Source organism: Carassius carassius, chromosome 35 (genome assembly GCF_963082965.1).
Source record: "Carassius carassius chromosome 35, fCarCar2.1, whole genome shotgun sequence".
NCBI lineage: Eukaryota > Metazoa > Chordata > Actinopteri > Cypriniformes > Cyprinidae > Carassius > Carassius carassius.
Window position 1 is genome coordinate 4448556 of NC_081789.1, and position 21976 is coordinate 4470531.

Consider the following 21976-nt stretch of genomic DNA (forward strand, 5'->3'; position numbering starts at 1 on the left):
TTCCCTGCAGGAGACGAAAATGATTCAAATTGTGTCAGCAAGGTCAACATAACTTGTATACACACATCATAAAAACAACCTTTCCAAATATTTAACTTTAACAGTAATTTATACTCATTTTTTTTTGTCAGAGTTTTTGGTTTACACTTGTCATTTTAGTCAGCTAGCAATTAAAATTAATTCAAATCATTAAAATGGCCAAACTGAAGTCATCTCTACATGTTTTTGACGCCATCAGATTTGGACAAAATTACATTTAAATTGTACCTTAAAAACAGGCTGCCTAAACTAAAATCACATTTATTTTATTTTTTTGTTTTGTTCATATTTTACAGTGGCAAGAAATTCTATCACGTCGGAACGCAAAGAAATCCAGAAGGAAGACCAATCGAAATTCACTATGCAAATATTGCAAGAGTTCACTGCTGTCAGATTTCGAAAGGTGGACGGTTTCCCAACGTGAGTTAAAAATGTATAAACTTAATTCTGAATTTCTTATATGGTAAATAGATAGCAAATAACAAAATGTTATATATTTCGCATTGATGTCTAATTCAACAAACACTGTAAAATAAATAAATGCAATAGCGCATATATGTAGTGTATGCAATGCTACAACAAGCGACTAACCAATATTTATATTAATTATTTCAATGAATGTTTAAAGTAAAAATCATTCATTGTAAAAAGTAAAAAAAGTCTCTTATTTGAATTAGTTAATTTGCAGCCGAATTGGAAAGTGAACGAGAATTAAAACCTATAGCTTACATTTCCTTTCTCAACGGATTCTGTAGCTGTTGATGGTAAATTCAGAGAGAGAGAGAGAGAGAGAGAGAGAGAGAGAGAGAGAGAGAGAGAGAGAGAGAGAGAGAGAGAGAGAGAGAGAGACTGCTGAGGGTGTTTTTTAAGTGGCCACACAGAGGGAGAAATCAAAAGAGATTACCAGCAGGTGGCGGCAGCATAACGTCCCAGCTGCCCCACCCCTTCTGCCTTCCAGACCTCTGAAAGCTCATGGCATTTTCAAATGATTTATCATATTTACCTAGCCAAATTATTCACATTTCATTGTTTAACATCGCTGTAGAAAAAATTAAAAGTAGCCATGGATCCTGTGCACTTACACAAACAAAAGCTGATGCTGTACTGCAACATAAATTCACCATTTGGGTCAAACAGAAAATTCAGGTCTTCTTATATATATATATATATATATATAGATAGATAGATAGATAGATAGATAGATAGATAGATAGATAGATAGATAACAAATAAAACTGTAATATGCCATCTTCATGTACCCCCAGACATTTAGAAGGTTTAAATGCACAGAGGAGCTCTTCAGCAGTCGTTGTTTTCTGACCTCTGCGACGACTTTCCCGTAGTGACGCTGGTCCTGATGCTGTGCCCAGGATGCATCTCATCTCCATCAGTCGGTCCAGCTCTCTGCGGGTCGGGTGTGCACAGTATGACCAACCCGCAGCAGGTAAACGGTGTGGCATTTAAGACGTGATGTATGAGTGTAATTAACAAGACAGGGCAAGAGAGAACTTAGGTCACTGTGCAATTTAGAATAAAGGCATAAAAATCGATGACATTGGGTTCTCCTCCTTTTGCCGATCAGACACGTGGACACGTTTTTGTTTCCCTGACTGCACTGATTTGAGTGATAGTTGTACTACACATCTCTCTCTCTCTCTCTCTCTCTCTCTCTCTCACACACACACATATACACACACACACACACACACACACACACACACACACACACACACACACACACACACACACACACACACACACACACACACACACTCAAGATTTCTGGATCCCTGCAAATCCTTATTTGACATATGTGCTGCTTATCAACACGTTTACAGACAATGCGTCGGATCACACGTCTATTTCAGTTTTTGGTCCCTTGATTAGTTTCAGAAGATATTAAACATATGTTATCGCTCTCCTCACCCTGACATGGTGTAACAACAGTAGAAGGTCGGGGTTAATTACGGTGGTATGGTGTAATAACGAGTTCAACCGTGGTCCTTTTGTTTCAGCACCTTCTGATGGATCGACAGGAAAGGTTGTCCTTGTTCCAGCTCCGTTTTTAGTATTACTGTACAATATCTGTTCCATCTCCAGAGGTCAATTATCTTTAGACTAGCTGTACATCTCATATGGAGCCCCGAGGTTGAAAGCTCACCATATGTGGCCTGACAGTTAGGTTTTATGTCACAATATTTTGAAGATCGCAGATTTAAACAGATTGGAGCGAATGAAGGTGAGAGTGCAAATAACGCGGCGAGGACGTTACAAAAGAGCAGTTTATTGAAAATTAAGCAAAAGCCTAATTGCTTCGAAAGCCTGTTCGCTTCCTGCATCCCTGAAGGAACGAGAGGACAGCGTGTCAAGAAGATTAAAAATGAAGAGTCGAGGAAAGAGTGGATATGGGGGTGCCAAATGAAAGGAAATAACCCCAAATTTAATAATGTGCTGGACCACCTCTTGTGTGGGTACAAGAGTAGCATCTGTGTCAGATGTTGTTAATTAACATCAGTGTGTCCCTCACCGGCGCTCGGCTTCCTGTCGTCCGCACGGGAGAGAGCCTGGTGTCGTGGTGCACTCACTCAGGGGTGATGTGTGTGTGTGTGTGTATTGGGGATAGGGGAGTGCTGTGGTAATCCCACTCATTAGAATTCCAATCTGTGACTCATCGAGGGACTGCTTCTGTTGGGGACCACCACAGCACCTTATCAATATGTATTTTCTCTCTGTACCCCTCCTTACAAGGCCAAGGTGGGAACGTGTGTGTGTTTTGCTGTTTTTGCAATTACAGCTCCAACCCATGGCCATCAGAAGGATGACACAAGATGCAGAGTTTAAAATTAGGGTCATTCTCTTGGTAGTGGTGTGAACCATGTTTGTCATTTCATTTAAATCTCCATTCTGTTATTTCTGTCTTTACAGTTTTGTGCTGAATTTTTGGGTTAATGCAACCTAACGCTACACAATAAGCAGTTGTTTTTTTCTATCCACCTGGCAAATATTATATACAACATGGCTATATATATATATAGCAAAATATATAATGTTTCTATATTAAATATATTTATATAGAATACTGTATATATTATCTAAATATAAATATATACAGGTAAATATTTTCAAAATATACACTGTCTGTGTGTGTCTGCGGTTCATTGTTTGACAACACTAATGTTTAATATAACTATATATACATACATATATATATATATATATATATATATATATATATATATATATATATACATAATCATAATACATTTATATTATATTATCTTTATCATATTTGAAAATGTTTTTATTAAAAAAAAATTTTTTAAACGGACTTATTTCACAATATTTACTCAAAATCCAAAACAATAATGGTAAAACAAAAACGATGTTTTCTACTCACAAGGTTATTGGTTATTTTTCTAGACTGCCCACTTCTGTTAATCAGCCAATAAGGCACACTGATCAGTAATGTCACAATATTAGTCTTACACTGCAACCAACCACATTTGATATAATTTAACTCGTTGCATAAATGCATTTTCTTATATTTGATTGAAAGCCGACACAATGACAGTTTGGCATTTTTATTTTTGCTTTAAAATGAGATGAGCACCATCACTTATTGCCATATTTATCATCTGAAAGTACTGACACTTGTATCATTTTTGCTAATACTGATTGATAACTTCTCATGCTGAGCCAAAGACAGTCAGTTATGAATTATTACTTCTGAATGAGTCAAACAGGTTTTGATGAAGCAAGAGTTTTCAGCCAACTCTAAAACAACATAATTTATCCTGTCAGTCACCGTTATCAAATAAGAGACATTAGCCATGACAACAAACTCTTGATTGATCTATTTTAGAAGTTTATAAACCCTTATAATACCCTTGAATTTGCAATTGCTAGGAATTTTTAGTCAGTCTCAGTGATTGATCACTCATTTTAGGATATAAAAATAAAATAAATAAAAAAAGCTTTAAAAGTAAGATTACAGGCTCTTTGCAGTCAGGTGAAGTTTCTCCTTTTATCAACTTCAGCATTACAGCAGTACTCGAACTTGCTAACGTGCACCTCAGCTGGCGGTTTACTCCTTAAGTGTTTCTGGGTACAAATCAGGAGTTGAAAGTCAGTAAATTATCTTTAATGCTGGCAGAAAAGCAAGAAAACGAATAGGCTATTTTCTAAATGATGTGGTGCTCAGTCCTGCGATCATCAGGATGTTGTAGTCGCCTCCCTGTTGATCTGATAATTTGCCGAGCTGTGCACCTGGTGAGTCTTATAGAACGGCAGACTCTGGAAGCAGCGCTAAGCTATGTTATATGCATGAGACAGAACATCTAAAGACCTGCCGCTGACAGTGTTTGCATTAACATTCCATTTAGAGCGGAATAAAATCAGCGTGGAAACAGATCGAGGATGGTACAGGACCAAGATGGCTTCAATGTACCGTCGGCCGTGGGCAGACTGTGCTTTAATATGGATACATTCATGATGTGATGCTTTTGAATGGACTACTGTAGTTCCTCCTCGAGGGGCCTGTAACCCTCAGCCTGGGACTGGTGATAAAGCCAAATGGTTGTGGCTAGCAGATGGTGGATGGGTTCGAAACAGCAACGAGAGTGAAGGGCCCCTAAAGCACATAAACGTGACTGTTTATGAGTCAGACTAGAGAGCTTTCCTTCTGTTTATCACCGCCGCTGCTCATGTTGGTATACAGTCATGATGGAGGAGATCTCTTTTTTGGGTGGTTTTGGTACGGCTTGCCAAATGGATGTCTGTTGAGGCAAGCCTAGAATGCGTTTTGGAGCCACGCACCTCAGCAATAATTTTAGGGTTGGGGACCACAGAGTGTGAGCGTGCTGTTACCATGGCGACGGACGACTAACCGCGCAGTGCTCTCTGCACTGTTGGCCCCTCCCGATCATTAGCCAGACCGCCGCTGGTTCATACCGTATCTCTGTAATCCCCATCACGAGTGCCATCAACCTAATTGTACAATAAAAGTGATGCATTTATTTATGTCTAATTGCCGAGCTCGCCACGTTTTCCTAGTAATTAAAAGTTCAAGGTAAATGTACAATACTATTAATATCCTTTCCAGCCGCATAATTTCAGCTCATCAGCACACCTTCAATTGGGAGAAGTTTTTTTTTTTTTTTTTTTTTGCTTTTTGGAGGAAAATCCAGATTTACCACAATAAGATGAATGACCATAATAAAATGATCGATCATGGAGCTGTAGAAAAAAAATTTCAGAATTCAGTTTAACAGTGCTGAGTAAATTAGCAGTTTAATACAAAAATATGTTTTTAAAATCAAACATAAACCACATAAACCCTACAAGGATGCAAGAAAACAGCTTTGAACTAAAAGGAACAGATTCTTCCATTAGAAGCCAGTCATTTCGCGAGCAGCCCTGGTGATATTAGCAGTCAGGCTGCAGATAACCGCATGAGCACTGTCTCTGCTCCCCATCATTCTCCTTTTGTATTTTTAGACGCTCCTTTATGTGAGAACAATGGCTTCCATATCAAACATTTTAAATGATGCTTGAAATACCAGTCACTTGACTTTGATGTCACAGGCAATTAAATCCGACCTTCCCCTTCTCTGTTAATAACAGCAATCTCGCCCAGTCTAGTACCTAATTAATATGTGCTATTTGTCACTCTGCATTGACACGTGTATTTCAAAAAGAGAGAGCCATGGAAGGATAGTGCTGTTGGAAGAGACCTTCTCTATTATTAGAAGAAAGATGTCACTCACTCTAGTCTTTCTTCGTGATCTGTGCAGTCTTTCTTTCTGTCTTGTGCTGCCATTTTGTAGGAGAATGCCACAAGACAAGCGTGTGGGCACGGATGTGTGACACATGATGTCTGAAGCCATTTCTTCTGTCTGCTGTGTGCACTTCAGTGTTTGTAAACACATTTAAAAAATAATATTTGTTCAATTAAATTTGATCTTAGTTCAGGCTAAGGCATTTTATTCTGTCGATAACAGATTAAATGTTGTTAAGAAAAAATCTTATGAAATATTCCTGGTTAAATGCTACTTAACCTCTGCTGAATAGTTTCATCTGTACAATACTGTACAGACTTGCACTCACAATAGAAAACTATGGGCCCTCAAATTATTAGCTCACAATAGTTAAAGGATAATTGGTGATGTCATACTACTTGTAAAGAGCTCAAGACATTCTTATTATAAATTCTTAACTTAAATAAAGGAGTCAGGGGGAAATTGTTTAAAATGCCAAATTCTTAGAACTCTTTTTATTCATGTAAAAATGTTTCAAGAAAGGTTTAAAATTTGAAAGTCATTTTAAACAAGTTTTTAAAAAATTTTCAAGGTAAAAGTTTGATTTTTAAAATGTTTTTGGGGAGTTGTACCACTTGACGTGTTACAAACTATTTGAAAAAAAACCCAGATAAGGTCAAATGATGTAATGTTTAAGAGATTCATTGACTGTGACACAGGAAATTCTTTTTTTTTTCAGCATGTTGGTCATACCACATTACTTTTATTAACTGAAGTGGGAAAACGTGTTTTGTCAGAAGGTGCATTCAGTAACTAGTTAGCATTAGCATCTGTTCCCAATGTAGATTAACTATGGATACCACAATGGTGCTAGATGCTTCAATTCCATCTATTAACGTGGTAGAGCATATAATATCTGAGTTTCAAACCATACTGATACTAGTGTGTTTTAAAGACGGTTTGGTTTTCACAACAATTTCCTTACCTTTCCAACTCACATCATCACCCAGGATGTTCTCCATCATCAAATTCCAATGTTTGAATCTTCTCACTTCAGGCCTTTTCTGCTTCTTCGTTCATACATGCACCGACTCTCTTGTTGACTCCGCTGGTAAATCACTATACATATTTTTTTTTATTTTTTTGTCATAGTGCATCTACTAGTGCAGAGATGGCCAACCAATGAGTGCAAAGATTCTCTACAGCGTTTGGTGAAACACGCAGGTCACGCTGATACGTCACATCATCATATATGATTAAACATTTCTTTTTAAAGTACCTTTATGAAAATTAACCATGGTTTATATAGTAAAAGTATAGTAGCCATTTATTCATTACTATTTGTATAACCAAAGTTATATTACAAATACCATAGTTAAATTATGGTTGGTGTAGCAAAACCATGGTTAATTGTGGTTACCATGGTTTAACTACATCAACAAACATGTTTTTTGGTTTCATGTGTACTAAAACCAAGATAAATACAATATGAGGACAGTTGTACGTTTTTAACTTTTACCTCTCAAAATACCAACATGAGTTTAATTGAGAAATTAAAACATGCTTGTTATAGTGCATTTAAAAGGTTAATTCACACGAAAATGAAAATAAGCCTGTGTTTTACTCACCCACGAGGCATCCTAGGTGTATATGCCCTTCTACTTTTAGATGAATCCAATCAGAGTTATAATAAAATTTGTCCCACTATTCCAAGTGTTATCATTGCAGTGGGCGGGTGTTTCTGTTCAACAGTCCAAAAGACATCAAATAAAGTGTGTGCATCCATAATAAAATGTGCCTCACACAGTTCTGGGCATGAATAAAGAACTCTTGAAGCCATTCCAGGCGGATGACATAGGATGTATGCGTAGCGCACGTGCCTGTGAGATATGCTAGTCTCGCAAGTTTGTTTACAGGAACAAAGGAAGTAAGCCTCTTGGCTTACATCGAAATCCTCTAAAATTTTACTTTACAGATCCTCGGTTTTTACTTCTAAGGCCCCATTTACACTGCATGGTTCAAGTGACCCAATTCCGATTTTTTTCCACCCATGTGGCAAAGATCGGATATGACCGGTGAACGTGTAAGCAGGAAAAAAACGCATGGATTCTGTTGTTCTCAGATCGGATTGAGGCCTCATTCATATGTGGTAATAAATCGGATATGAATTGGATACGTGCATTTGCGTGTGCCATGTAAGCAGACAAATCGGATATTCCCCAGTAAATGCGAGTCGTGCGTCATTTAAAAAGTGACGTCAACTCAGGTGGACACCACCAACTGAGATCACATGACTTATTATAGGCGTGATGGAGGACGAAGGATACACCCAGTGGAGCAATGCGGAGATTTCATGTCTTTTAAGTCTTTGGGGCGAAGAGACAGTGCATGCAAAAAAGCAGGGTTGTTACAGAAATAAAGGGCTCTCCTTTTTTTCTCCACCATACGAGACCAATGTTTTGCTGATTTTTTTTTTTGTTTACTTTTCAAAATATTGTGGAAAGCAAAACACTGTATAATTTTATTTACATCTGCATCCATTGTATTTTGTGCTATTTTACTTCCTTTTCCGGGTCAGAACGTCTAAGTTTGGTAGTTTCAGCAGTGTGTAGTGTAAATACAAAAATCGGATACTGGTCACTTTTAAAAGATGATGTAAGCGGGTCGTCAAAAAAATCGGATATAGTCAGAAAATCAGATTTGGGCATCTTGACCTGCAGTGTAAATGCAGCCTAATTCATGGCCGGCACTACAGGAGGCTGTGTGAGGCACGTTTTATTATGGATGTGCACAATTTAAGACTGGCATCTTTTGAACTTTTCAAAAGAAACACCCACCCACTGCAATGATATAACTTGGAATAGCCAGGACAATTTTCAATATAACTCGGATTAGTCTAATAGAAGAAACTAATATATACCTAGGATGCCCCGAGGGTGAGTAAGACACAGGCTAATTTTCATTTTTGGGTGAACTAACCTTTAAAGTGACTGAAATTATTTATTTATTCAATTGATAGTTTAATAAAACAAAATAATGAGTCACATCATGTCATTGATGAAATATTTACAAAACCAATATTTTTTTTTTTTTACCAAAAATTAATTTATGCGTTTCAACATAGCTAAATTGGGCTACTCATTAAAATACATTTTACATCTCTAGACAAACTAAACCTGATATCCATATGTAATATCCTTCTTCAGAGAATGATCTGTCCTGCCTTTGATCATAACACACATAAATTCAGAGGTCCATAGCAAAGGATTTGAGTAAATCACGTTGATATAAGACCCTAGATGTATATGATAATTAGCATAATCCACCCATGTGACCAGGTCTATCAGGATCGAGGAAAGTCAGACGCAGTAATATAAAAAGCATGGGTGACATTCATTAGACTGTCTCTTTAATTAGAGCAAGATAGCGTGTGCGCGTATGTGTGCGTGTGTTGACAATAGCAATTTCAGCACTGACGCAGCAGGTGGTAAAGCAACATTGTGGACAAAATCAGTGATACTCCATCTCGGAGATGTGACCAATAGACTCCCTCAAGTCCTCGCTTGAGTGGATCAAAAAAAGAGACATTATAGTTGGACACAGGGCTTTGAGATGATCAGTTTGAGGCAACTGTAGAATTTCAATGAGCAACACACTATGTACAGCTTCCATACCAGATGTCATTGTGGTCACGGTCAAGAGAGTGTCTCATCTGTTCTAACCTTTTCCCACTCACTTTTTCTCACTATTTCTATCTCTTTTTGTCTCTTTCTTCCTTTGCCCATCCCCGCTCACACATGCGACTCGCCCCATGCCGCTTTCCGCCAGAAACGGGCTGCAAAATGCTGCCAGACTCTCACATCTGTGCTGCAAATGAATAGTTTCCCTGAGCACTGTGACTCAAGGATTCACTTGTAAAGAATCCGACTAATGTACCATGCAGTGTAGTAGCACTAGCATTTTATGCCACATTGGTAGAGCCAATTAATTTGCATAATTTGGTGTGCGGTTGCCATGACTCTAAGGAAGTCACGTCTGCTCCACGTATTCTGATCGATTCATCATTCCCCGCCATTCAATTAATTACATTTATGACAAACTGAAGCCTCTGCCCACCCGTAGGCCTCCGCGGTTGTCCTGTGATATTGCGCCTTCGCTGGAGCCCTCTGATTTACGGAGCACCTTCGCACAGCTCCAAGCCTTAGGCTGAATAAAATTAATATTTTGTTTCCCATCTGGAAGACTCTGTAAAATTAATGAGGGAAGGAGGCCTGTAGCTAGAGCAGGACCCGGGATCAATCTATCTGTGCGTGTGCTTCTCGATGTGTGTCTGTCTACACGTCTGTTGTTTTGCTCAGTGGATAACTGGACTTCTTCACTCAGAAGAATGTTGTTTCTTTCTTGCATTTGAATGCATGTAGATACAATTACTGAAATAGAAAATGGAGACTGTCTCGTAAATAATCCAACATCTGGAGTTTGCAGGGTTGGTCTTTAGGGCTGAACACTGGATTGGCGCAATGTGACATTAAGCTAGCATTTAGGGCCACTTAATTCTCTTTTTTGCACTCCCGGCTATTGCTGACAGAAAATTTTTCCAAAATAAAATGGCAATTTTCAACTAGCTTTGCTTCGGGATCCAGATTTCAAAGTGGGAATCATGGGGTGACCCAACACAGTATCAACATTGTTTACCATAGATGCTAATTGGTTTGTTGTCTAAAAATATCCAGTGGTTTCTTGCTCTTAGTAGTGAATAATTCGTACATTGTAATCAAGACAACCATTATTGCCATTTATATATATTTTTTTTTCAAAGGAAAGGACAAGTCACAAACTGTATAGGTTGGCATCTACCTAATAAGACTACCTTTTACCAAGTTACGGAAGAGTTTGGAACATAAACAGTTGAATTTATTTAATTGGCTCTTTGATTTGTTTTCCTGTTGTACGTGACATTATTGGAACCACTGATTTTAAGTAGATAAAATAGACTTTTATTTGATAGAAACAAATAGTTCAGTCTCTGAAATGTGACTGTATGAAAGTTGTAATATAACAGATACATGCACACCTGTGACCAGACATAAGTTTACTTCTACATTAATGTGGTATGTCTACAAATGTGCAATATTATTTACAATTAAGATTGAAATTTACAACTGATTAGATACATGTCTTTATAGTGTTTTATAACAGCTTAGTGTTGCCATCTAACAATGCACTTTAACTTTAGTAAAATCACTGGAACACTTGGCCTCTTGTATCTCATTGCAGTTGGTGATCAACGCCATTTATTGATTTGCGCTTTTGTGTTTGACAGGGCCTCTGTGTGAAACGACATGTTAAAAAGCTCTCTATATGCTAAAATCCTCTGTAAATCAGTGGCTGTAATGTTTTTGACACTTTGTATTGACCTCATTTACCCATCATGTCAGTTATAATAATTAGTCTTAAATGTTGATAAATGATGATAAATTCCCCCCAGTGACATTAATGAATATTAATGAAAAGGTGTGAGGTCTACGTTTCAACCACAGACGTTTCTTTGTCAACACATTTTGTTGTGGCGTTGCAATTTGCTCTCTTTGAGATGATAACAAAAGCATTTTTAGTGTGGCCAGGCCCATTTAAATACTGCCTGCATTATTTACAAGTTAAAACTTTTGTTTTAACATGCATTGAAAAGTGTTGTTATCCTTATGCATGTGGGAAATGTCATTGAAGACAGTCATTCCACAACCAGGAAAATGACTCTCAATACACATTTGTGCAATGGTGGAAAAGAATATATTACATCAGATCATTTGATTTTATTTATCCATTTGTGGCCTCGACGCAGCTTAATGTTGCATTTGTGTCACTCATTTAATGAGTGAGAGGAGATGAGAAAGAGGGACAGAGCGGGAAAAATGATGGGATGGATATGGAGAGAGCAGCTGTAGGGGAGATGAGACCTTCCCACAGAGCCGTCCCTGTCTAATCAAATGGACACACATACTCAGAAGCACACACACACTGGATGCTGTCCCTCTCAAATGGTCCCCTCTTTTTCCACACTCACACACACACAGTATCTAGTGAAGGTGGTGGTCGTCGCTTTGAAGTATCACTTCAATTACAGGGTTTAACCCCACAGGTCAGCCCTTGATTATTTACACAAAGCCGGTGTAATTCTGTTGGAAAGCGTTGCTTTCAGAGCCATTACAAAGCAGGGCTGAGCGCTGGTGGAATAAGTGTCACATCATTCCCCTTCTGCTTTTGACCTGTGCGTGATAGGGTTAGACTGCATCTGAAAAGCTGCGTTTTCTCCACCTGCCAAAGCACACACACCAATTACACCCATAACATCTATACTTTAACAAAATAAACCTTCCAAAATTCTTGTTGACTGGCCTGAAACATACTTTACACCAGTACGTGAATGAAACTGACAAGTTATGCAAGCCTGATTTCACTGCATTCTGAAATGTGTCAAAGCACAATTTGTAATTCAATGCTAGGTGCATTCTCAGCATAGCCGTAAGGGGTGAAATAGTGAATGTTAGCGTTAAATGCTAAGTTAGTTGAAACTTTGCTAATTAATTAAATTGTCAACATAAAATTGCTAGCTACTTGAAATGGGGCATTACTTGCAGGTAATATAAATGAAATGAAAGGCCACTTAAGTGTCCTTAAAGAGAGTATGCTTCATGACGAAGTACATTTTCTTAAGTATATACTGTTTATATAAAAGAGCAATAATGTAAGAATGTCAAATAATGTAAATGTCAAATTAAATGTTTCTTTTTTTAATCGTATATTTTAAATGTAACATTTATTAAATGTACATTTTTTCAATGCTTTAAAGAAGCACATAGCAAGTACTTGATTATAATTTTAACTGTAGTGTGTGTGTATTACTTCAGTGGTTCCCAACCCTGGTCCTGGAGGGCACCCCAACACTGCTTATTTTGCATATATCGGCCACTTCCTCAGAGTCCACACTTAGGTGACGTCATGTAGTGCAGACATATAGGGCCCTTGGCGCGAGTCCACGAGGGCGCATTGAGAGGTATTTTTGGGACAGACTCGATCATCAATAAAGGTCTGGTCTGTTGCTTTTGCCACCTGGGCATTAGAGAATATATACATGCTTATTTAAATAATGTATACAGTTGTAATAATACATAATGTTCCATTTGAACTAAGATTACAATTTTAACACATAATAAGCATGTGCGTGAGTTTTCTGGGTAGCGTGTAAGGATTCCTGGGTAGTTAAAGTGTGCAGAGCCTGCATCTATCCGGGCTTCGCGGAAGACCGCTTCAAGGGTACAAAGTGGGCGCTGCTGAGCACACTTTAGAGCATTAAAATGCTGAATGGGATGGCCTACGGACTCGTAGACTCTGCGAGCATAAGCAATTTAAGTCCACGAGAACGAAAGTCCATATGAATTGCGCCATTTGGGACAGGGACATCCTTTCTCTGACGCACCAATTTCAGGTCTTGGAGTCTACTAATGAGCTGATTACCTGGATGAGGTGTGTTTGATTAAGGAGACATGCAAAACATGCAGTGTTGTGGTGCCTCCAGGACCAGGGTTGGGAACCACTGTGTTATTTGATATTACATTTTAAGTTAATATCATTTAAAAAAGTGCTAAATTGTAAGTTTATCCTCACAAATGTGTTATTACAAATACATTTAAATACACAACATTCAACAGAACTGATGTATATTTTAGTTTATCACAAATGCTTGTCAGTACATCTGGCAGTACACTTTAACCATATTTCAAAGACAATACAAATAATTATGCAATAACATGTAAAAATGTACTCAAAGGACTAATTGGTAGACATTGACTTCCACAGTATGGATGAAAAGTTAAATGGTTACCACCAACTGTTGGTTACCAGCACTCGTTAAAATGACTTGACTGTTCAACAGAAGAGAGAAATTCATACCGGTTTGGAACAACTTAAGGGTGAGTAAATGATTAAAGAACAAAACATTTTTGGACTATACCTTAAAAAGGACTCTGAATGTCAGCTATGAACCATATATTTATTTAAATGAAATTGACATAAAATTAATTATCCGAAAAAATTACATTTGGTTCACACTTATGTAAATATTATTTTAAGTATATTATTTAATAGTATTTTTTTAAAGCATCCAAAATTAACTTCTTATTGACATTAGGTTAATTAACTATAAACATGTTCATCACTGAATTGGCATTAGTATAAAATGTCATGCTAGAGAAACAGCTCTTGCGAACAGAATCTTGTGAAGTTAGATAAAGCTAAATTACGCAAACTGTCTAAATGCTTAGCTACTGTACATACCAGTTCACTTTCAGTCGGTCACTCTCGGCATCATGTCGGTGATGACTGACGAATTGGGATCTCGCCAGAGAGACCGATCCACTCAGAGTGTAAACTAAACGAGCCAAAGCACATGGCATGTGATTATTGCATCCAGCTGCCGGTGATCACCGCATGAGTATAAGAGGCAGCAGGTGCACCGCATTCATTCATCTTTTTGCTTCAGAACCGAGTGGTGGTGCATCACTACTGCTCTCCTCTTCGAGTGATTGCAAGAGCGAGGGCATTGCAGCGGTGTTCGCGATCACACTGAGAAAAGAAAAAAGATAATCTTTTGTGCAAACAGCCACACTTGGAGTGTGCGGTGGCCAGTTCCCCGGTATGCTTCAGCACTATTAGAGCAATGTCTAAAAGAGCAACATGGGGGATCAAGTATTTCTAAGATGTTTTATCACCCATGTGTTTCTGGCTGCAGTTTCTTTCTGGCACTTTGGGATGGTCATGATCACTGTTTCAGGTGTCTGGGCATTGAGCAAGTGTTAAGCATTCATGGAGCGTTGAGAAAGCGTTCGTTGATGGTGCATGTTCTTTTTGTGGGGAGATGACCATATCAGAGTTGCATAAAAGACTCTATGTCAAACATGGCGAGTCCCTCTGCCTCTGCTACGATCCAGTGTTCATCCCGGCAATTAGGGTGGCGCTGCTTCTGGTGGAGTCAGAGGTGATTTGAGGATCCTGGTGATGGCTTACCCAGAGGGAGTTTGTCACGAGGGTGTTCACGACCTGGCGATTCTACATGAACTGCGTGCTGCAATGAACCTAATGCTTCGAGCGACGAAGGTGACCACTCAGTCTCTGGGTCATGCGATGTCCACATTAGTTGAGCAGGAGTGCCATATCTGGCTGTGTCTGACTGACATGGATGAGCATGATAAAGTACAGTTCCTGAATGCTCCCATGTCATAGACCGGCCTCTTCGGCGAAGCTGTTGAGAGCTTTGACCAGCAGTTCTTGGTGGCACAGAAGCAGACTGAGGCAATCAAACACATCATGCAACAGAGAAAACCTGTTGCTTCCACCCAGCCGCTCAGTCTGCTTGTCACCTGCTTTTGTTCTGTCACTGGGGCCTGCCAGTGGTACCCAAAACTAAAACAATAAAGGAGTTGTTTCCTCAGTCTCTGGGTCTCAAGAAAAAGAGAACTGTGAACTGTGCATCACAGGGTCACTTCCCTCCTTCTCTCTCATCAGCAGGCAGCAGTGGGTTGCCCAAGAGCACCCCTCCTGCCCATTCGTGGAACAGGTAAAGGCTGTAGCATTCGAGTCCCCGCTTCTTGCCGTCACACGCTGGGCTGTCAGAAGCCTAAAAAGCAGGGACCCAGTGTTTTCTTCCTTACACAGAGGCATCAGGTGAGTGTTACACTTTACACCAGGACCATGACAGGCCAGGCCATCACAAGCCTCAGGCCAAGTCCATGTGTTCCACCATGCTGCCCCACCATGGGTACATTGGTGGCTCCATTGGATCCTCTGGCATGGTCTCTTGGAGCCTGATTAGTGCTCCCCAGTCTGTCCCAGTGGCTCCAGCACACCATCAGACTCGGCTATGCGATTCAGTTTGCCCGGCATCCCCCCAAGTTCAGGGGCATCCAGTTGACTTCACTCAAGGCTGTCGATGCCCCGGTCTTGCATGCAGAAATCTTGCTGTTAAAAGATATGATAGAGCTGGTCCCTTTAGCCGATATGAGATAGGGGTTTTACAGCCCTTACTACATTGTGCCTAAAAAAGTTGTGAGTTTATGACCGATCTTGGATCTGCGAGTTTTGAACTGTGCGCTGCACATGCTGCCATTCAAGATGTTGATGCAGAAATACATTTTTGGGTGCCTCATTCCCCAAGATTGGTTTGCAGAGATCGACCTGAAGCAGACATACCTTCATGTCTTGATCCTCCCAGGGTACAGGCCATTCCTGTGGTTGCGTTCGAGATTCATGCATGTCAGTGCAAGGTCCTGCATTTTGGGCACCTCATCCAGTTGGGTCTTCAGGTCAACTGGAAAAAGGGCACACTTGTGCCAATGCAGAGGATCTCTTTTCTCTTCGTTGAGTTAGATTTGGTCAGTTGGTGCTGAACTGCCTCAAGACTTTATCAGGCAGGACGGTGGTCTAACTGAAATTCTTTCAGAGTCTTCTGGGGCATATGGCTGCAGCTGCGGTGGTATTTCTGCTCAATATGCTCCATATGAGACTGCTTTAGCACTGGCTCCGTGGCTCCATGAGTCCTGAAGTGGGCGTGGCAACAGGGTACTCACCAGGTACAGTTGCTAGCAGTATGCCTTTCCCTGAGCCTCCTCAGACGGCGCCTTCAGGGCAGGGACATTCTGGTCTACACGGACAACACTGCGAAGGTTGTGCATATCAACCAGCAAGGTGGTTAATGCTCCCATCGCATGTCACAACTCACCTGCCATCTCCTCTTGTGGAGTCAGACGCATATGAGATCCCTTCGTGCTAACTCCACTAGGAGTGGCACGTCATCCTGGGCACTGGCTTGTGGTGCCTCACTAGCAAACATTTGTAGAGCTGTGGGCTGGGTGACTCCTACCACGTTCGCCAGGTTCTATAGCCTGCGTGTCATACCGGTTATATCCTAGGTTATCATCTCAGTTTGGTAGTGGCACTGAGAGGCCCGGTTCAGAGTTATAGGCATCCTGGATGCCTATTTCTCCAGATAGTCCCCTGACCAGGCACACCTTGTGAAGTCCTCTAGCACTATGGCGGCCAGACGTGGCGGAGCGTCCGGTGCCAGGCCTTTCAGACAATGAATTCCTGAAATCTGGCATGAGGCTAATGCCAAGTTGAGTGACACAGTTTGGATCCCATATGTGTATTTCCACGGTACAGTTACCAAGGTTCTCTAAATGATGCAGCCATGAGTCATCGCAGAGACTTCTGTGTGCAGTAGGGCCCCTCGGGGTTACTCCACGTGAGTAAATGTCAATTAACCCCTTCTAGGAGGAGGTGACTCCGCAGTGTGTCCTCTTCCAAATGAAAGGGCATGATTTCCCAGTGTTATCCAAGTCCTATCATCTGCCTTATAGGAAGGATCAGGAGGCCTACACAGGGCACTGGAGGGGGCAACATGTTGGTAGGGATCCCAATTTGTTACATATGTAACCCTCATTCTTTGAAGGCGGGGACGGAGACATCATAGTTGCAGTCGACTCGGTTGCAGTACCATCGCTGAGCTGCCAGGTCACAGGCTCAGCTCCTCAGCGAAAACATGAATGAATGTGGTGCACCTGCTGCCTCTTATATTCACGAGGTGATCATTGACAGCATTGGCAATGTGCATTGGGTCGTTTAGTTTACATTTGAAGTGGATTGGTCTTTCTGGCGAGATTCCAATTCGTCGGTCATCAACGACATGACGTCTCCGTTCCCTCCTCACATACGTGACTGAGAAATTTTCTTTATTTAAGGTCAGTTTTCTCTTTTTGTACAACTGGTGGAGATACAAAAGTTTGCTTGTTGAGTTTAAATAATCTGTTGATAGTTTAGCCAACTTATAGTTATGGTTAGGGTTGATTTAAACTATCAACAGGTTAACAGCTAACTACTTGAATACTTAGTATGAACTGTTGGATTTCAGATTGTTAACTTGTTTATAGCTAGCCACATTAATAACAGTTGTCTTCCTCTATGGTAAGTTTTCTCTTTCAGAAGACAAGTTTGAAGGAATGTTTTGCTGAGCAGCTATTGAAATGTCTATAAACAGCAACCTGTATAATAACATGTGGTTTGATGGCATTGACCTTTGAAGGAAAGTCTGTCGCCCCCTTGAGTCCTGGGGTTTGTCACGGTCACAGCCCATAACAAACGTTATGTTCAATGAGTTTGTGCATCGTACCAAGTATTTGCATTTGCATTTTCACTAAACATATGTTTCTAGCTTAATCCACAATCAGTGTGTTTTTTATCAGCACTCTTTAAAATTGATCTAGTGCATTGGTATTGAATAATGGCCTAGACTGTGTGTACTTACCCTCTCTATGATTTCTGAACATCTCCTCACAGCTGGGGATAACCTATTCCCCACTTTTAATTTTCATGAGGACAAGAGAGAGAGAGGGCGTTGATGGCCTCCTACAATACATAAAAAAGAAAAAGGAAATAAATGACTTCTCTGTTAGTTTATTCCGTGTTAGCTCACCCGCGTCAACTCAAGATGCAAGTCAAACAAATGGACGCAATCACTGAGCAGAGGGATCCGTCTTGCTCCCTCATCTCTCCTTCTTTTTCTCTTTATCTGCCTCCCTCTTCATCTATTCCTCTCTTGCTCTCCCTCTTGCATGCTTTCATGGCCATGGAAGTTGTAAGTCGCAGCTCAGGTGGAAAAATGTTTTTGGAGTAAAAAATGTATTCAATAAATAGCGGGAGCAGCATGGGGTCGGCCCAAGTGTGCATGAAACGGCAGTTTGGAGATTGGAATAATGGAACGGGAAGGGTGATGGAGCATGAGTGTACATTAAACAGTGGAGTTTCACACCCGTGACAGCCAGGCATCCGCTGGGAATACAGCCACTAACTATCCTCATATTCTTTCAATTTCAAATAACGGCCTCCACTTTCATCAGGGTGCTTTTTTTCTCCCCTTGCCCTCATCTCTTTCACTTTGTTCAATTGTATTGGTGTGAATATTGAGAGAAACCTCGTTGTCATCATGAAATAGAAATGGCTCCGTGCTGCTTTGGGTTATTCATGTTTCATGACCCCTGTTACAGTGTTGTGATGCGTTCAATGTTCTTCGCCACTGTGGAAGAAAAAAACAGTTGTGAAATCATTAAGACTACGAATGCTAACAGCGCAACACAACAAAACAAGATTGCACGCATTAAAATCAACGAAGCTCTCTACACTGCAAGCGTCCTTTGCGATGTGATGCAGCTTACAATTGAAGGATGCCATTTTCTTTCTTTCTTTCTTTCTTTCTTTCTTTCTTTCTTTCTTTCTTTTTGTCTGGTGCTGCCATTTTTTTGTTTTTCAACATGGATGGATGAAGTGAAAGTTAAGATTCTGGCATACTTTGCTTCTAATTTCCTTTCTGTTTATCCACAGCTGGGGTTAATATTATATGTGAAATGATTTCAGTACTCTACTATCAGCTACTATCAAAAAGTTGGATATAAAGTTACTCTGATTCCTCCTTAACTGAGAATAACAAGAATTCATTAAAAAAAAAAAAAAAAAAAAAAACATTCTGTCCCATTTTTTAAATCTGGCTATACTGGCTATACGTGTTTGATATGGAACAACTGACAAACTGATCCCTAATGTGATTGTGCTGCACATCAGACACCTCATTTTTAATATTGTTTGCCTGAGGAAAAAATGCAAAATATTAGTTATATATTTAACTCTAGAATGCATAACGCTTCAAAAAGCTATAAAAAAATCCTAATAGGGGGACAAAATGCTCTGAGATGAATTCAGTTATTTTCCTAAAAGAAGAAATTATGCTCTGATTTTATTTATTTATTTTTTCAGTAATGTCCATTTGTGAACTTTCCATGCACATATATAATTATAAGTTGAGTTCAATGTGCACAGCTTTAGCTATAACTGTTACATGTGTTTAGGTGTTATGATTCTTTGAAATTAAATTGAAATTCTTTCCCTTTTCTATCAATGCCTAGATTTCACATTATTTAATTTTTGAGAAAAAGTTTACTAGTTTAAAAGTTAACTAGTTTTACACAGCAAGTTTGTAAATTACATTCTTGAGGATATATATATATATATATATATATATATATATATATATATATATATATATATATATGGCCATAATGGTCAGAATATATATATATATATATATATATATATATATATATATATATATATATATATATATATATATATATATATATATATATATATATATATATATTCTGACCATTATGGCCTGAATCTGAGAGTGCGTACCAGCTCCTTCATCTTCAATGCAATCAGAGATACATGTACATGTGCAGATAAAAAAAAAAAAAAAGCATCTCTCATTGGCTGTGACACACACACACACACACACACACACACACAAAAGCCACATGTTCATTTAACACCTTCAAACAGAACAAATCTGCTGGCTGACCCCCTCTCACATTCTGAATGTTTATGCATAATTGAAAATCATTATGTAAAACATTTAGCATTTTCTAGAGCACCTTTTGTATGTCACGGGGAAGAAACACTTAGACAGGCATGAGTCCTTCATCTAATCATCTGTCTCTCTGTGGTCCTCATACTCTGTAATCTGACTGGCACAATAAAGGACATTTAGCCCTATACAAAAGCCTACCAGTCAGAATGCCTGCCCTGCCTCCTTATCTCTCAAGTGCAGCCATTACCATGGCCTCTTCTTATTGGACACAAGGCATCATTTCAAGAGCATAAGTGTGGGATCGTCAGGCATTAAATACTGCCTTTCCACCTTGTGAATGTCCTTTACCTTGGAGGGTCAGGAGACGTCACTACCAACCCCCTTTCGCTTTGTTGGACATATTTGGATGAAGGTATTTGGTAGATGCATCCAAAACGTCTTTCATAGTGTTCAAGCTATACATTTTGGAAGCATTCGAATCTGATCTACTGATTGAGCTACAGAAACTTTCCGCTATGCTAGTACAGAAAATAAAATGCTGATTTACAAGACAAAGACACAATAGATGCATGATGAATGGGGCCTTCCTGCTCAGAGAAACACAGCAAAGTTATTCAATTTGCCACATCTGCACCATTTCAATAATTCATGGTGTTTGGTGGCATTTTAATGTTTTATAAGTAAATTGTGTACTCTTATGGAACATGGAATGGCATTTCATTTGCAGCTGTTGGGTGTTCACTTTATCTTTCATAAACAAGCTAAACACGGATGCTGCCGTAATGCGTTTTTGCACAGCCTGTTAACCCTTCGTTGTGCCTGCCTGCATCAGTCGCCTGGTCATTTCACAAAGAAAGCGGTTCAAACCCATTTGCTTTCACATCCTCTGTAGGTCTCCAAAGATCCCTTGTGTTGACGTCATTCTTGACACGAGGCCACACTGTGAGCAACTCCATATGAATGCTACAATTAGCAACTACCTCGCACGGTTTTTATAACTTATAATTTAGGATGTGGCTAAAGACAATAAAAAAAAGCACGAAAGGGCACGACGTCTGCATCTCCGTCTTTGAGTTCCATGATTCCATCATCTGTGTTTGCGTTCAGCTCTGTGACTGATTATCATTACCTTTTCTTGCAAATATCTGGCTCATTATGACTAGCTAGCTGCCAACGCGAGAGCACCAAGCCCATCTCTCTGGGAGAGGAGGAGAGATAGGCCCAGCCTAGCCTCCTGCATTTGGCTATTAAACACAATGAATGTGCTGCTTTGTTATTAACATCTGTTCATCAGGGATGGAGGCTGGATAATCACCCCTCACACCTTCTGCTTCTACACTCCAACTCCGGCAATCACGACCATCATTTGGCAGCTGGTTGAAGCCACTAATGTCTCTCTTTTCCCTACATTCTCTCATTTCTCTCTCTCTCTCTCTATTGCTCATTTGCTACGGCTTGATTTTACCCTCCATAACCCTTTTATCCTGCTTTCCTGTTCTCTCTAACAATGTTTACATTCAAAGATTTTCATCAATGCAAAATTTGTTTAATCTGATTGCAGATTCTTAATGTAGATAACGTTATTTACTAGTAGCACAATATCCCAGCTCGTTTTACCTCAGGATTTTTGTAATACCTGGAGTAAGCTATCCATTAGCATTTCCTTTTATCTACATTGGTTATGATAGATTAATTTTTGATTGGATAAAAA

At 39.6% G+C, this 21976-nt stretch overlaps 1 long non-coding RNA gene across 2 annotated transcripts in view; it reads left to right on the forward strand.

Moving 5' to 3' along the window:
• The first annotated feature begins 1369 nt into the window (after positions 1-1369).
• Positions 1370-21976, forward strand: part of LOC132115666 (uncharacterized) — a 41011-nt gene continuing 20404 nt past the window's right edge. Inside the window, exon 1 of one of the 2 annotated variants that reach the window (XR_009425529.1) lies at positions 1370-1483. This is a non-coding gene — a long non-coding RNA (uncharacterized LOC132115666). Of the gene's footprint in view, positions 1491-21976 lie in introns of both variants that reach the window. The other variant, XR_009425530.1, reaches the window with a different exon arrangement.